The sequence below is a fragment of the Hemitrygon akajei genome, unplaced genomic scaffold (genome assembly GCF_048418815.1).
Source record: "Hemitrygon akajei unplaced genomic scaffold, sHemAka1.3 Scf000045, whole genome shotgun sequence".
Taxonomy (NCBI): Eukaryota; Metazoa; Chordata; class Chondrichthyes; order Myliobatiformes; family Dasyatidae; genus Hemitrygon; species Hemitrygon akajei.
In genome coordinates this window covers 327,537-333,680 of record NW_027331931.1, presented here as the reverse complement: position 1 = coordinate 333,680, position 6,144 = coordinate 327,537, and positions in this window count along the sequence as shown.

Genomic DNA, 6,144 nt, shown 5'->3' with positions numbered 1-6,144 from the left:
TAGAGAAAGAAAGTTACGGCAATTTACCAATTTCATGTTCACTTTCAGCCATTTTTTTCCTCGCAGTGTTTTCTTGACCACCAGAGTAACTCACCTCACCGACAAAGCGAAGTGGATCTTTCCGCCCCTTCGTTTGAACTCGAACGCTGCAGGGCGTAAGTATTATCACCATTTGGACTGAGGAGGAGAAATGGTTCATGTGTTTACAGATTGCCCTTCAACAGAGGGATGAACAGACGGCGCACGTTATACATATTGACGCCGTTCTCCCAGTTTCTTCAATTATAAAGGCAATTAACATTAAATTAGCGCCATTAATTCTTAGAATTCCTAAGTTAATTCTGACTTGGATGCAAGGATTCTGCTCCGAGCGATAAATTGTCCTCTGTCTAACTTAAGGAAGTACGTTGGTGAACGAAGCGAGGCACTCAGCATCCGTACAGTTGTAGAACACACCGGCATCAATCGTCCTGTTTCTACTCATAATATATTGTTAGACACTCGGTTGCAAAATAAAAATATCGTAGCTAAATAAACTCATCTCGATTTGGCTGGTTTCCACCCGTCCCCACCCATCAGCAAGTACATTTTTCACTGCGCTTGTGTGTACACGTAGATGTGCACATAAATATAAATTTGAGTTCACATTGAAGTAATCACCAATTGCGTATGATGCATGATCCCCTCGGTTAGATCCCTCACCAGATACAGATGAATTGAGTCACTGTAAGTTATTTTCGCGCAGTAGAAACTCAAGACGTTGACCAGCATATGCGTGTGTGGGGGCTGTGTGGTGGAAGAAATTTTCAGCGTTTTGCGTTGAAATACTCAATCAGGACCTCATCATCTGCTATATATTCTCAGCTAAAAATGCTGTGAGCATGGAACTGACAGAAATATGGGATGTCAACTCCACAAATTCTCGTATCTCCCCAGCCGAGGGAACAGGATTTATTGAGGAACTTGAGACCGGCTCCAGATTTGTTTTAGATACGCTACCAGAACTCAGTACATCGAAATCCATGTCGTTAATGAAAATCGAATCGGGGAAGTACCGCGTTGAACAGAGAATCAGAATCAGGTTTATTATCTCTGGCATGTGACGGGAAATGTGTTAACTTAGCAGCAGCAGTTCAATGAAATATATAATCTAGCAGAGAGAGAGAAAATAATAATAATAATAATAATAATAATAATAATAATAATTATTATTATTATTATTATTATTATTATTATTATAAATGAACAAGTAAATCAATTACGTATTTTGAATAGATTATGAAAAAAGTGCAAAAACAGAAATACTGTATATTGAAGAAGTGAGGCAGTGCTCAAAGCTTCAAAGTCTATTCGGGATTCTGATGGCAGAGGGGAAGATGCTGTTCCTGAACCGCTGACTGTTATGACTAAGGTCATAACCTTAGACACCCAAGTTCCAACCTAATATCCGCTGCCATCTGTGTCGACATTGTTCTTTTGCAGATTGGAAGAATTTTCATCGGCAGTGTCATGACGGTCTATTATCGTCCCTCATTAATGAGCTGCCTTTACTGTGTGAGGCTGATGACGTGACGTAGCCGGACAGCGGGTTGCAATGAGAATATTTAGGCTGCAATTGGTTCGTTCAGTGAGGGCGCAAACTGGACAAAAGAGTCTATTGCAGGAACGTGTCAGGTCGTGTACTTCGTTGGGATTAGTATTAAATAAAGGACGATCGGTTGCGGTGAGACTGTCAAAGGAAACTGTTCACGAAACCGAGGTGGCGAGCCGATGGGTGGATTAGGTATTTTGCAAGGCAACTGCAGATTTTAGGTTATTTCAACTCGATTGGAAATTAGAAATAGAGAAAGCATTGTAATATATTTGTATGGGAAATGCTTAGCAGTACATAACACCTGCATTAGGTTTAGAATTGTGCAGAATTATATGGAAAACCCCAGTCCCGACTTTGCTTTAAGGAAAGAATGTCATCTCACTTCCTGAATTCAAATAAATTTCTATTCGACAAAACCGCTTGTTGAAGCTCATTTGTGATTTAATATTTTTTCTTCGCGAAAACTGATCAAACTTGAGGTAAGGACGGAGAGAATCACAGTCGTTTTCAATTGCTGGGAGCTTTCGGACTATTCCCGTGGTGTTCAGTATTCAGGCTTTCCGGAGATTTACAGAAACATTGTCGGGTTCGCCCGAATATTTAATGATATTGTGCAGTGACTCTGGGATGAAACCAGCTGTGGATATTACTAATCAGACAATGCACACACTGTTCATTTGCCATAGTCTCTCAATCTCGCATATTGCCGGTGTTTTCACTTGTTGATTTCTGTATGTTTGGTGAGTTTGGAATTGCTATAGCTATTAAGTAAATTGTTATTGAATGTTTATCTTGTAATTGGACGGAAATTGTGTATTGCTCTATCTCCAATAAAAAAAAAATCAGTGGTAAAATAATTGCAGAGCCCCGACTCTGAAACCAGATCAGGATTGATTTATAGTGATGTGTGGCATGTTTCCTCAGCTTGCACCTTCAAGCAAGATTTTGGTGAATGGTGCGTGCCGCTTGATTCTGTCTGTGTAAGTAACCAGATTGAAGTAAACTGTCGGGGGATTCTGGAATGTGTTGGATAGTTTCTGGTTTCTCTGGACAGTTTCTACTTTTGTCGTATAGAATGTGTTACTCTTTTATAGTGTATTTTTGGCAGTTTATGTGTTAACCACCTGGTCCTGCATTGTCACAAGGAACAACTCTCTCTGGGAAGAGGTTTCCAACTTTGAGCCAGGCGTCGGACTCTTGTCGACACCGACTCTGCTGAGATCGAGGGGATGTCATCCTTGGAAGTTCATGCTCAACCACTGGTTAACCCTTTCTTCCACAGTGATGATATCTTCATATCTCTGGGGGGAACTTCCATTCCAGTTTAGTGGTCTGTACTTCTTACCAGAATAGAACATACCCAATCGAGTGTTGAAACCTGTTTTCGTTGATACTCTATATCCTTGGACGGTTTACTGTGAGCGGGACAGAGGGTATGGATCTCCCGACACCCAGTCTGAGTGTGTGCCGCTCTCACAACATCTTCTTCGCTCCTCTCCACACAGTGAGCTCACCTTGTCCGCGTCCCGCTTTCACCCCAACGCTCCCCATCCTCTCACTCCTCAGCACACCCTCCTTCCTCAGTCTCACTACTCCAGTTTCTCTTACTCGCCGCTCTATTTCCTCTTTTTCGCATCCGGGGACATCGCCATCCTCTTGTTCCGATAGGTGTCCCAGACGGAGCTTAGGACAACCTGGAGCCAGGCCGGACTTGGAGATCTGGTAGAGTCCGGGAGGAAGAGTCTCCTCTCCGAATGAGGATCTGGCCCGGGCCGTGGTCGCCTATACTCTGGAGCACCTTTCTCCCCCACAACCTCTGCGCTCCCTTCTACCTTCATTAGCGAGACATGGCGGAGCCTGGCCTCCGGTCCCGGTGCGCTAAACACTCCAAACTCCTGTGTGGCCTTTCGGACCTACCGCAGCCTTCAGTCCAAAGAGCTCAGTGATAGAGTTCTGAGGTTCCTGAGGAGGGGAGGGAAAGTTGGAGATTTACCTTACCTTCGTGGGGCTGATCCCTGCGCCCACCGGTGGCAGGGATGGTGGGAGCACCGGATTTCCGGCACTGGTGTTGTGAGCGGTGCTCGTGGACTCGGCGATTCGGTGGTCTTGAGTTAAAAGGAAGTGTGGATGAGAGCGCTGTAATGCGGGTTTGGACCGCTAGGAGTAGCTTCAAGATGGAGAGAGGGTGATCGCTGTGTGGTTTTAATTTAGCTCAATAGAAGGCATTAACTATTCATGAAATAATACAAACCGAAGACATTTGAAAAATATAATAAATGTAATACTTCAGTGTGATTCATTTCGTTCCAGCAGCCTTCTTTCGTAAACGGGGGACTCACACCAACCCCAAAGGCCGGTAACAGCACTCAAAGTAATCCCACCACGCCATTACATAATCGCAGCCCCCTGACAGCCCCAAAACTTATTGACAGAGTAAGTGGATTTATGGTCTTATCAGGTTGCAAACCCAGAGCTAAAATCAGGAACGGATGTACTCTGGGAAATACACAACGGAAAGGTGGAAGTATTTAAGGCAGAACTTGCATGGGATTCTGGATAGGTTTGTCCCATTGAGGCAGGGAAAGGATGGTCGGGTGAAGGAACCATGGTTGACAAGAGATGTGGAACATCTCATCAAAAGGGAGAGAGAAGCTGACTTAAGTTTCAGGAAGCAAGGAACAGACAGGGGTCGAGTTACAAGATAGCGAGGGACGAACTGAAGAATGGAATCAGGAGAGACAGAAACGGCCTCAGACGGGCAGAGCAAATGCCATTATGGAAACGCTCCAAAGTATTCTAGATACATTTGATGACTACAGTGAGGGTAGGACAGGTCAGGGCTAGAAGATGAAACATGCGCCTAGAATCGGGGGAGGTAGGGCAGGTCGTTAATGAAGAATCTACTTTAGTATTCGCCAGTGAGAGAGATCGTGACGTTTTTGAGGACAGCGACAAACGGGCTGAGGTGTCGAGGTTAAGAGAGAGGATATGTCGGAACGTCTGGAAAACATCAGGATATTTAAGTCATTTTGGGTGTTTGGGATATACCCTAGGTTACTGCGCGAAGCGAGGGAAGAGACTGCAGCTCCCTCGGAGATGTTCTTTGCATTATAAGCAGCTAGACAAGTAGTGCCAGAGGATTGGAGCATGAAAAATATTATAAATTGTTCAAGAAAGCGATTAAGGACAATTCTAGAAATTATAGTCCAGTGAGTCTTACTTCGATGGCGGGCAAATTACTGGAAAAGATTCTTAGAGACATGATTCATGAGAACGGGGAAGCATAACCTGATTTGGAAAAGTCAGTAAGGTTTTGTGAGGGGCAAGGCGTGTCTCACGAGCCGGGTTGAATTGATAAAGGTAGGAAAGTTGATCCTGTATAAATGGATTTTAATAAGGCATTTAACACGGTTCACCATGATAGGATGTTTCAGAAGGCTTGGTATCCAGTGAAAGTTGGTTGGTGGATTCTGAATTGGCAGAGGCAGAGGATACGTATATGTGCAGGAAAGGAATGGAGGGTTATGGGCTGAGTGTGGGCCAGTGGGACTAGGTGACAGTAAGCGTTTGGCACGGACTAGAAGGGCCAAGATGGCATGTTTCCATGCTGTAATTGTTATATAGTTATATGATAATTATGTAGAGAGAATTTTCTCCCTGGAGGATGTTGACCAGTGGTGCTCTGCAGTGATTTGTTCTTGGATCCCCTGCTTTTAGTGTTTTGTATTAATTACTTGTTTGAGCATGTGGAGGGTGGAGTTAGTAAGTTTGAAGATGATATGGAGGCTGATAGAGTTGTGGATAGTGTAGGGATTGTCGGAGACACGACATTGACAGGATGCAGAACAAGGCTGAGAAGTGGAGTTTCAAATGTGCAAAGTGATTCAATTTGGAAGGACGAATTTGAAGGCACAATACAGGGTTAATGACGGGATTGTTAGCAGTGCGGTTTAACAGAAGGATGATAGGGTCCACATCCATAGATCCCTGAAAGTCTCTTCAGATAGGGAGCTTCAGAAGGTAAATTAGGTGCCGGGCTCATGAATCAGGGGCTTGAATTCAAGAGCAACGAGGTAATGTAACTTGAAAAATCCTGGTTAGACCGCCATTGAAATATTGTGCTCAGTTCTGAGCGGCTCATTGCAGGAAGGATGTGGAAACTATCGACAGGGTGCAGTGTAGGTTTACCAGGATTCCTCCTTGATTAGACAGAGTGTACTACTTTGAGCGAGCGATGGTGTTTTCCGGGGGGAAAGAGGTGTTGACAGTGTGGCTTTGTGAGGGGCAGATCATATCTCACAGGCCTGGCTGAATTCTGAGACGATATGACAAAACACATTGATAAACGTAGAGAAGCTGATCTTTTATAATTGTTTTTAATAAAGCATTCGATGACGTGATGGGCTTTTTCTGTAGGCATGGTATCCAGGGAAATTTGGCTGGTGGATTCAGAATTGGCGTTTGTCCGTAGAAAGCAGAGAAAAAGTATGCATACGACCAGTGGTATTCTGGGCTAAACCGTTTTTAGTGTTTTTTTTATAAATGATTTG